We start from the raw sequence: 10,699 nt of genomic DNA on the forward strand, positions 1-10,699 counted from the left end.
CTGTTTAACTATGATTTTATATTTCATCTTAAGCTGCTGCGGCTTCTCCCCTATGAAATAAATGAATAAGGTCCCATTCAAGCAGTTTCCCTGTAATATTATAGTGATATAAAGGACACATTTAAACTAACAGCAGTGATGTTCTCCTACACCGTCTCCCTCTCTTTTACACTTCTGTCTATCAACACATCAGGATTTCCAGAGTTCAGGATTAAACTCAGAGTTCAGGATTAGATTCAGGGTTCAGGATTAAACTCAGAGTTTTCTAATTCAGAGTTCAGCATTAAACTCAGGGTTCAGGATTAGACTCAGAGTTCAGGATTAGACTCAGAGTTCAGCATTAAACTCAGGGTTCAGGATTAGACTCAAAGTTTAGGATTAGACTCAGAGTTCAGGATTAGACTCAGAGTTCAGGATTAAACTCAGAGTTTAGGATTAAACTCAGAGTTCAGGATTAAACTCAGAGTTTTCTAACTCAGAGTTCAGGATTAGACTCAGAGTTCAGGATTAAACTCAGAGTTTTCTAACTCAGAGTTCAGGATTAAACTCAGAGTTCAGGATTAAACTCAGAGTTCAGGATTAGATTCAGGGTTCAGGATTAAACTCAGAGTTTTCTAATTCAGAGTTCAGCATTAAACTCAGGGTTCAGGATTAGACTCAGAGTTCAGGATTAGACTCAGAGTTCAGCATTAAACTCAGGGTTCAGGATTAGACTCAAAGTTTAGGATTAGACTCAGAGTTCAGGATTAGACTCAGAGTTCAGGATTAAACTCAGAGTTTAGGATTAAACTCAGAGTTCAGGATTAAACTCAGAGTTTTCTAACTCAGAGTTCAGGATTAGACTCAGAGTTCAGGATTAAACTCAGAGTTTTCTAACTCAGAGTTCAGGATTAAACTCAAAGTTCAGGGTTAAACTCAGAGTTCAGGATTAGACTCAGAGTTCAGGATTAAACTCAGAGTTCAGGATTAAACTCAGAGTTCAGGATTAGACTCAGAGTTTAGGATTAAACTCAGAGTTCAGGATTAGACTCAGGGTTCAGGATTAAACTCAGAGTTCAGGATTAGACTCAGGGTTCAGGATTAGACTCAGAGTTCAGGATTAAACTCAGAGTTCAGGATTAAACTCAGAGTTCAGGATTAGACTCAGAGTTTAGGATTAAACTCAGAGTTCAGGATTAGACTCAGGGTTCAGGATTAAACTCAGAGTTCAGGATTAGACTCAGGGTTCAGGATTAGACTCAGAGTTCAGGATTAAACTCAGAGTTCAGGGTTAAACTCAGGGTTCAGGATCAAACTCAGAGTTTAGGATTAAATTCAGAGTTCAGGATTAAACTCAGAGTTTTCTAACTCAGAGTTCAGGATTAGACTCAGAGTTCAGGATTAGGCTCAGGGTTCAGGATTAGACTGAGAGTTCAGGATTAAACTCGGAGTTCAGGATTAAACTCAGAGTTCAGGATTAAACTCAGAGTTTTCTAACTCAGTGTTCAGGATTAAACTCAGAGTTGAGGTTTAGACTCAGAGTTCAGGATTAAACTCAGAGTTCAGGATTAGACTCAGAGTTTAGGATTAAACTCAGAGTTTAGGATTAAACTCAGAGTTTTCTAACTCAGAGTTCAGGATTAGACTCAGAGTTTTCTAACTCAGAGTTCAGGATTAGACTCAGAGTTTTCTAACTCAGAGTTCAGGATTAGACTCAGAGTTTTCTAACTCAGAGTTCAGGATTAAACTCAGAGTTTTCTAACTCAGAGTTCAGGATTAAACTCAGAGTTCAGGATTAAACTCAGAGTTCAGGGTTAAACTCAGAGTTCAGGATTAGACTCAGAGTTCAGGATTAAACTCAGGGTTCAGGATCAAACTCAGATTTTAGGATTAAATTCAGAGTTCAGGATTAGGCTCAGGGTTCAGGATTAGACTCAGAGTTCAGGATTAAACTGAGAGTTCAGGATTAAACTCACTGTTCAGGATTAGACTCAGAGTTCAGGATTAAACTCAGAGTTTTCTAACTCAGTGTTCAGGATTAGACTCAGAGTTCAGGATTAGACTCAGAGTTCAGGATTAGACTCAGAGTTCAGGATTAAACTCAGAGTTCAGGATTAGACTCAGAGTTTAGGATTACACTCAGAGTTCAGGATTAAACTCAGAGTTTTCTAACTCAGAGTTCAGGATTAGACTCAGAGTTTTCTAACTCAGAGTTCAGGATTAGACTCAGAGTTTTCTAACTCAGAGTTCAGGATTAAACTCAGAGTTCAGGATTAAACTCAGAGTTTTCTAACTCAGAGTTCAGGATTAAACTCAGAGTTTAGGATTAGACTCAGAGTTTAGGATTAAACTCAGAGTTTTCTAACTCAGGGTTCAGGATTAAACTCAGAGTTCAGGATTAAACTCAGAGTTTTCTAACTCAGAGTTCAGGATTAGACTCAGAGTTCAGGATTAGGCTCAGGGTTCAGGATTAGACTGAGAGTTCAGGATTAAACTCAGAGTTCAGGATTAAACTCAGAGTTCAGGATTAAACTCAGAGTTTTCTAACTCAGTGTTCAGGATTAAACTCAGAGTTGAGGTTTAGACTCAGAGTTCAGGATTAAACTCAGAGTTCAGGATTAGACTCAGAGTTTAGGATTAAACTCAGAGTTTAGGATTAAACTCAGAGTTTTCTAACTCAGAGTTCAGGATTAGACTCAGAGTTTTCTAACTCAGAGTTCAGGATTAGACTCAGAGTTTTCTAACTCAGAGTTCAGGATTAGACTCAGAGTTTTCTAACTCAGAGTTCAGGATTAAACTCAGAGTTTTCTAACTCAGAGTTCAGGATTAAACTCAGAGTTCAGGATTAAACTCAGAGTTCAGGGTTAAACTCAGAGTTCAGGATTAGACTCAGAGTTCAGGATTAAACTCAGGGTTCAGGATCAAACTCAGATTTTAGGATTAAATTCAGAGTTCAGGATTAGGCTCAGGGTTCAGGATTAGACTCAGAGTTCAGGATTAAACTGAGAGTTCAGGATTAAACTCACTGTTCAGGATTAGACTCAGAGTTCAGGATTAAACTCAGAGTTTTCTAACTCAGTGTTCAGGATTAGACTCAGAGTTCAGGATTAGACTCAGAGTTCAGGATTAGACTCAGAGTTCAGGATTAGACTCAGAGTTTAGGATTACACTCAGAGTTCAGGATTAAACTCAGAGTTTTCTAACTCAGAGTTCAGGATTAGACTCAGAGTTTTCTAACTCAGAGTTCAGGATTAGACTCAGAGTTTTCTAACTCAGAGTTCAGGATTAAACTCAGAGTTCAGGATTAAACTCAGAGTTTTCTAACTCAGAGTTCAGGATTAAACTCAGAGTTTAGGATTAGACTCAGAGTTTAGGATTAAACTCAGAGTTTTCTAACTCAGGGTTCAGGATTAAACTCAGAGTTCAGGATTAGACTCAGAGTTCAGGATTAAACTCAGGGTTTTCTAACTCAGGGTTCAGGATTAAACTCAGAGTTCAGGATTAGACTCAGAGTTCAGGATTAAACTCAGGGTTCAGGATTAAACTTAAATTGTGTTTGTGTTGTGTTGTTTTTGAGTTGTTATAATTTGTTATTGTGTTGTGTTTTTCTTGTGTTGTGTTTCTGTTGTTGTCAATCTTTTTTGTGTTGTTTTAGTGTTGTTTGTGTTCTAGTTGTCTTGTGTTTGTGTTGTGTTGTTGTGTTGTTGTTGTTGTGTTATCAATCTTTTAGTTTGTGTTTGTGTTGTTTCTGTGTTGTGTGGATCATCAACGAGCAACATTGTGTTGTGTTGTTATGTTTTACTTGTGTTGTGGCTCATGTGTGAGCGTTGTTATTTTTTTGTTATTGTGTTTTAGTTGTGTTGTGTCGTGTTGTTGTCTTATGTGTGAGTTTTATTGTGTCGTGTTTTAGTTGTGTTGTGTTTTAGTTGTGTTGTGTTGTGACTCATGTGTGAGCGTTGTTGTGTTGTATTTATTTAGTGTTGTGTTGCGTTGTTGTGTTGTGTTGTGTCTCGTGTGTGCGTGGTTGTGTTGTGTTTATTTAGTGTTGTGTTGCGTTGTTGTGTTGTGTTGTGTCTCATGTGTGTGGGTGGTTGTGTTGTGTTTATTTAGTGTTGTGTTGCATTGTTGTGTTGTGTTTATTTAGTGTTGTGTTGCGTTGTTGTGTTGTGTTGTGTTTATTTAGTGTTGTATTGTGTTGTGTTGTTGTGTTGCAGGTTGTGTTGTTTTAGTTGTGTTGTGTTGTGTCTCATGTGTGAGCGTTGTTGTGTTGTGTTTATTTAGTGTTGTGTTGTGTTGTGTTGTGTTGTAGGTTGTGTTGTAGGTTGTGTTGTGTTGTTTTAGTTGTGTTGTGTTGTGTCTCATGTGTGAGTGTTGATGTGTTGTGTTGTGTTGAAGTTTGTTGTGTTGTTTTAGTTACGTTGTGTTTATTTAGTGTTTTCGTTGTGTTGTGTGGTTGATCAATAGTGAGTGCTATTGTGTTTTACTTGTGTTGTTTCGTGTTGTTTTAGTTGTGTTGTGTCTCATGTGAGCGTTGCTGTGTTGTGTTTATTTAGTGTTGTGTTGTGTTGTTTTAGCTGTGTTGTGTTGTGTCTCATGTGTGAGCGTTGTTGTATTGTGTTGTGTTGTGTTGAAGTTTGTGTTGTGATGTGTTGTTTTAGTTGTGTTGTGTTGTCTATCATTTGTGACCGTTGTTGTGTTGTGTTTATTTAGTGTTGTGTTGTGTTGTAGGTTGTGTTGTGTTGTTTTAGTTGTGTTGTGTCTCATGTGTGAGCGTTGTTGTATTGTGCTGTGTTGTTGTGTTGTAGGTTGTGTTGTGTTGTTTTAGTTGTGTTGTGTCTCATGTGTGAGCATTGTCGTGTTGTGTTGTTGTGTTGTGTTGAAGTTTGTGTTGTGATGTGTTTTTTAGTTGTGTTGTGTTTATTTAGTGTTTTAGTTGTGTTGTGTTGTGGATAATTTGTGAGTGTTGTTGTGTTTTAGTTGTGTTGTGTCATGTTGTTTTAGTTGTGTTGTGTTGTGTCTCATGTGTGAGCGTTGTTGGGTTGTGTTTATTTAGAGTTGTGTTGAGTTGTTGTTGGTTGTGTTGTGTTGTTGGTTGTGTTGTGATGTGTTGTTTTAGTTGTGTTGTGTTGTGTTTATTTAGTGTTGTATTGTGTTGTGTCTCATGTGTTGTAGGTTGTGTTGTGTTGTTTTAGTTGTGTTGTGTCTCATGTGTGAGCGTTGTTATATTGTGTTGTGTTGTAGTTTGTGTTGTGATGTGTTGTTTTCGTTGTATTCTGTTTATTTAGTGTTTTAGTTGTGTTGTGTTATGGATAATTTGTAAGGGTTGTTGTGTTTTAGTTGTGTTGTGTTGTGTCATGTGTGAGCGTTGTTGTGTTGTGTTTATTTAGTGTTGTGTTACGTTGTTGTGTTCTGTTGTGTTTATTTAGTGTTGAGTTGGGTTGTTGTGTTGTGTTATTGGTTGTGTTGTGTTGTTTTAGTTGTGTTGTGTTGTGTCTCATGTGTGAGTGTTGTTGTATTGTGTTGTGCTGAAGTTTGTGTTGTGATGTGTTGTTTTAGTTGTGTTGTGTTGTGTTTATTTAGTGTTTTAGTTGTGTTGTGTTGTGGATCATGTGTGAGTGTTGTTGTGTTTTAGTTGTGTTGGTCGTGTTGTTTTCGTTACGTTGTGTCTCATGTGAGCGTTGCTGTGTTGTGTTTATTTAGTGTTGTGTTGTGTTGTTTTAGTTGTGTTGTGTTGTGTCTCATGTGTGAGCGTTGTTGTATTGTGTTGTGTTGTGTTGAAGTTTGTGTTGTGATGTGTTGTTTTAGTTGTGTCGTGTTGTGTCTCGTGTGTGAGTGTTGTTGTGTTGTATTGTGTTGTTGTTGTTTTAGTTGTATTGTGTTGTTGTGTTAATTTAGCGTTGTGTTGTTTTAGTTGTTGTGTGTCGTGTCGTGTCTCGTGTGCGGTTGCTGGTCCTCTGCCCTCCGCTCTGCCCGGACACCGGTGATGTCAGAGGCTGTCTGCTCTGTGATTGGCTGCTGGCTGAGGTGGAGCTGGGCTGCTGCAGGACTTCCAGTCACTTTGACAGAGTTGTGTGGAGGTGACAGTTGAACAGAGACTCTGATGTGATGATGAAGACCATGATGAAGCTGCTCCTCTTCCTCTCCTCTGTCCTCTGTGTCTCTGCTCAAGGTCAGTTTCTGTCTCTTTATCTGAGGACACTTTTCAGGAGACAGGAGACAGTCAGCTGATCACTAATCTCTTCTCTCTGCTTCAGTTCTTCATGAGGACATTGCTATCCTTGGATGTTCAGACTCTGATGGAGAGGACATGTACGCTCTGGATGGAGAAGAGATCTGGTACGCAGACTTCAAGAACCAGAAAGGAGTGGAGCCTCAGCCCAGTTTCATTGATCATATGAGCGTCCCAGGAGGTTATGAACAAGCTGTGACTAATCAACAGGTCTGCAGAACAAACCTGGAGATTCATCGTAAGGCGATTAAGGACTTCCCACCACAACGAGGTGAAAAACGTTTCAGTGTTTCTCTGATGTTTGTTTGTTTCAGTCTGAACTAATTGATCCTCATCAGACCTGAATCACTGATCAGCTGTTGATGCTAACAAGCTAACATTCTAACAGGCTAACAGGTATAGACCTTTAACTCCTGCTGCAGGATGAACATGCTAACAGGCAGGGTGGGGAGAGTAGCCTTAAACTGTATTAAGAGTAAGCAAGTATTCAACTACTCAACTACTGATGAATTGTTTGATCATAATGTCTGAATTATTTATTTATTTATTTTTTATGTAATCAGACAAACATATAAAATGTTGTACAAATGATTTTTTTTCCAAATAATAAAATATAAAAATAGCATTTAAAGACAGGAACGCATCTCAGACCCTCCAGTTTTTTATTTGTCTAAATTGTTGTCACACCAGGTAAAGTTCCTGTGCACATTTGGCCAGTAAAGAGATTCTGATAAAAATAACAGAATTAAACGTCTTTACAAAATTACAAATGAAGGCACAAGAAAACATTTGAGACCAATAGAGACCAGATGTTTCCTCAGATTAGACGTTTTATTAATCATTTAGTTATTTCATGCTGAAGTGTGGGTTTGTTTTGGCAGACACACAAAGCCTTTATTCTGCAGCTGTTCTTTTACACTGTGTGTAAGTGAAACATGAGGCCGGGGTGTTGGAGAGAGTTGCCTCTCGTATTTTTTGTGTGTGCTCATGTGACTGCATGGCGAGCCTAACAGAGTGTAGCCTGATGAAGCTGAGGAGCGTTTCTGCTACACTCAACGGAAAATAAAGTGTGACTCAGTAAAACTCTTAGAGGTATATATTTTTCCAGTTACTTCCTCTGCTAACAGGTTATCAGGCTAATAGCATCTCTACCAGGTTTTACTTGTTTCTCTCTCATGTGTCCAGCAGGGGGCTCTGCTCCCATCGCTAACATTTACTAACGATCAGCTGATCTGATCCAGAGAATCAATGATGTGTTTGTGTTTGTGTTCAGATGCTCCTTCCAGTCCCATGATCTACCCTGAAGAGTCTGTGGAGGTTGGAGTCAGCAACACCCTCATCTGTCATGTGTCTGGTTTCTATCCTGCTCCTGTTAAAGTCTCCTGGACCAAGAACAACAAGGACGTGACCTCACAGTCCTCCATCAACGTCCCCTACCTCAACAAAGACGCAACCTTCACCCAGATATCCAGACTGGACTTCACCCCACAGCTGGGAGACATCTACAGCTGTTCAGTGCAACATCTGGCCCTGACTGAACCCCTGACCAGGGTCTGGGGTGAGAACTGGATCCAATGAGACCCCTCATCAGGCTCCATGTCTCTGATGTGTCTGATGTCTCTCTGATGTCTCTGACATGTCTCTGACGTGTCTCTGATGTCTGTGACGTGTCTCTGACATGTCTCTGTCTCTGACATGTCTCTGACGTGTCTCTGACGTGTCTCTGATGTCTCTGATGTGTCTCTGATGTCTCTCTTACATGTCTCTGATGTGTCTCTGACGTGTCTGACATGTCTCTTACATGTCTCTGATGTGTCTCTTACATGTCTCTGATGTGTCTCTGTCTCTGATGTCTCTGATGTGTCTCTGATGTGTCTCTGATGTGTCTCTGTCTCTAACATGTCTCCGATGGCTCTGATGTGTCTCTGATGTCTCTGACATGTCTCTGATGTGTCTCTGACATGTCTCTGATGTCTCTCTGACGTGTCTCTGATGTGTCTCTGTCTCTAACATGTCTCCGATGTCTCTGATGTGTCTCTGTCTCTGACATGTCTCTGCCGTGTCTCTGATGTGTCTGTGACATGTCTGTGATGTCTCTGATGTCTCTGACATCTAAATGACGTGTCTCTGTCTCGTGTCTGTCTCCAGATGTGGAGGACCAGACCCCCCAGCCTGGTATTGGACCCTCAGTCTTCTGTGGAGTTGGTCTGACTCTGGGTTTGCTCGGTGTTGCAGCTGGAACCTTCTTCCTGATCAAAGGAAACGAGTGCAGCTGATTGGCTGGAGCTGATGACATCATCAGGGTGTGACTAACACCTGGATCAGTGTGTCTGTACAGAAGATACTGGTCACAGTAATAACCAGTAATAACCAGTAATAACCAGTAATAATAACCAGTAATAACCAGTAATAACCAGTGATAATAACCAGTGATAACCAGTGATAATCAATGATTGTTGAATTGTCTTATTTCTACTTGTCCAATAATAAAAGTGTCTCCATCAGACTCTGGTCTTCATTCATTACTGATCAGCTGTAGCTCAGTGAACATCTGGGTCCATTTCAGAATCTGGTTTTGTTGAGAACTCTGACTCTGAGGCATCTCTGGGTTTTCTGTTTCTCAAAGGGAGGTTAGTCATCCCAGAGAGAGGGCAGTCTAACTCCAGCCCACTTCTGGTTACCATGGTAACTGAGTCTGAGAACCTAAACGGAGGGATATGAAAAAAAAAACAGGATAAGGGATTAATCCTGGATGAACTTGTTCTCAGGTCAGTTACATTAAAGTAGGATAACTTTATCCTGGACAAGTAACCATGGTGATGTATCCTCTGCAGCTAGCCTACTCCAGACCAGGATCAGAACCAGGATCAGATTAATCCTGTGTTGAATCTGTTGTCAACACTGTGAGAAATGAATGGCATAGAAACTGAAGGATTTCTAGATAAACTAACTTCTGTCATAGATACAAACATCAAGCTGAAGGAAACATGTAGGATCTAGTAATATAACACATAGCTCAACCACAAGCAGACCTGCACTTAGAGATTGAGGTACTGTCTTCAAACAAAACATCAACATGGATGTTAAAGTCACCTACTATAATGACTTTATCTGTTCTAAGCACTAAATCACAGAGAAACTCAGAGAATTCAGATAAAAACTCAGAGTAAGGAGCAGGTGGGTGATACACCACAACAAAGAGAACTGTTTTCTGTGTTTTCCAGTCTGGATGAGTGAGACTAAGAGTAAGTAAAGCTTTGCTTAGGTCTAGGATTAATACATAAATCAGAGTTGAAGATTGCTGCCACTCCTCCTCCTCGGCCTGAGCCTCCAGGAATGTGATAGTTACTATGACTGGGCGGCGTGGACTCATTTAAACTGACATACTCATCATCCTGCAGCCACGTTTCAGTCAAACTAAATAGATCAATCTGATGATCAGTTATCAGATCGGTCACTAAAAGAGATTTAGATGAGAGAGAGTGAAAAATATGCCCTACATTTTATTTAGAGCTTGTTTTATAAATGTTGCAATATTACAGCGTTGGGTCAGAGTGGTAGTCAAAACAGCCCTGTTTCTGAGAGGAATGTCTTGAGAGGGACTTCAATTAAAATTTTTACAATATAACTTTAAATAACACATTATTTACACATTCTAGCCTTAGCCATATATTGGATTACATATTTTATTGTACTAGAAACTAAAGTGCAAAGATGTATTGCTCTATATAAACATTTTAATTTACTTATAATGATTTTTAACCACCCCTTCCACTCTCAGTATTTTCTCCTTATCGCAGAATGCAGGACTTTTTACCAAAGAAATTCTGTTTGTGCATGTCTGCCCTTTGTCTTAGTCTCTATTGATAAGAAAATGCTCCTATCCATCCATAGTCAAAGCAGTTGTGGGGGCTGCTCCTGGTGCACTTTTGGCATTGTTCTGGAACAGGTGCTAATGTTCAGGAATGTAAGGTGTGTTTGTAAGATGGAGGCTACATGCATTCCTATTAGGATGATAATCACAGTCTACAATAGGTCAACAACACAGTATTGTATGACCAGTGCAATATGTAAACACTTCATAATGAAATCAGTCTCCCCACCACCCCATCTTTCCTGCTCATCATCCAGAATCTAGTAAGCATGTGTGCTATTTGTATACACAATGTACATTTGTTTCAATTTTATTTTTCCCATTTCAGAATGCCACCAGCAAGGAGAGATACTTGATACAGTGGAGCCCTTTGGATGCTGGACAGAGACCATCCTTGGGTGATGGGAGTCCAAGCGGTCCCTCCTCCAAAAAAACATGTGCACACCCCCCTCTGGATGTGCGCAGAGATCTCACTGGACACTTTCCACACAAGACAACAAGAGGACGCTGCAGACATTGCAGTACAGGGTATACTAATACCCAATGCAGCAAATGTGATGTCCGCCTCTGCTTTTCAGAGGACAAGAACTGCTTCTGGGACTATCACTGCAACTGAC

The 10,699-nt window shown here is 39.9% G+C and overlaps 1 pseudogene; it reads left to right on the forward strand.

Annotated features, from left to right (window-relative positions):
• Nucleotides 1-5,990: 5,990 nt before the first annotated feature.
• Nucleotides 5,991-8,714, forward strand: LOC125009902 (annotated as a pseudogene).
• Nucleotides 8,715-10,699: the final 1,985 nt, after the last annotated feature.

Source organism: Mugil cephalus, chromosome 1, assembly GCF_022458985.1.
Source record: "Mugil cephalus isolate CIBA_MC_2020 chromosome 1, CIBA_Mcephalus_1.1, whole genome shotgun sequence".
NCBI classification, from domain to species: domain Eukaryota; kingdom Metazoa; phylum Chordata; class Actinopteri; order Mugiliformes; family Mugilidae; genus Mugil; species Mugil cephalus.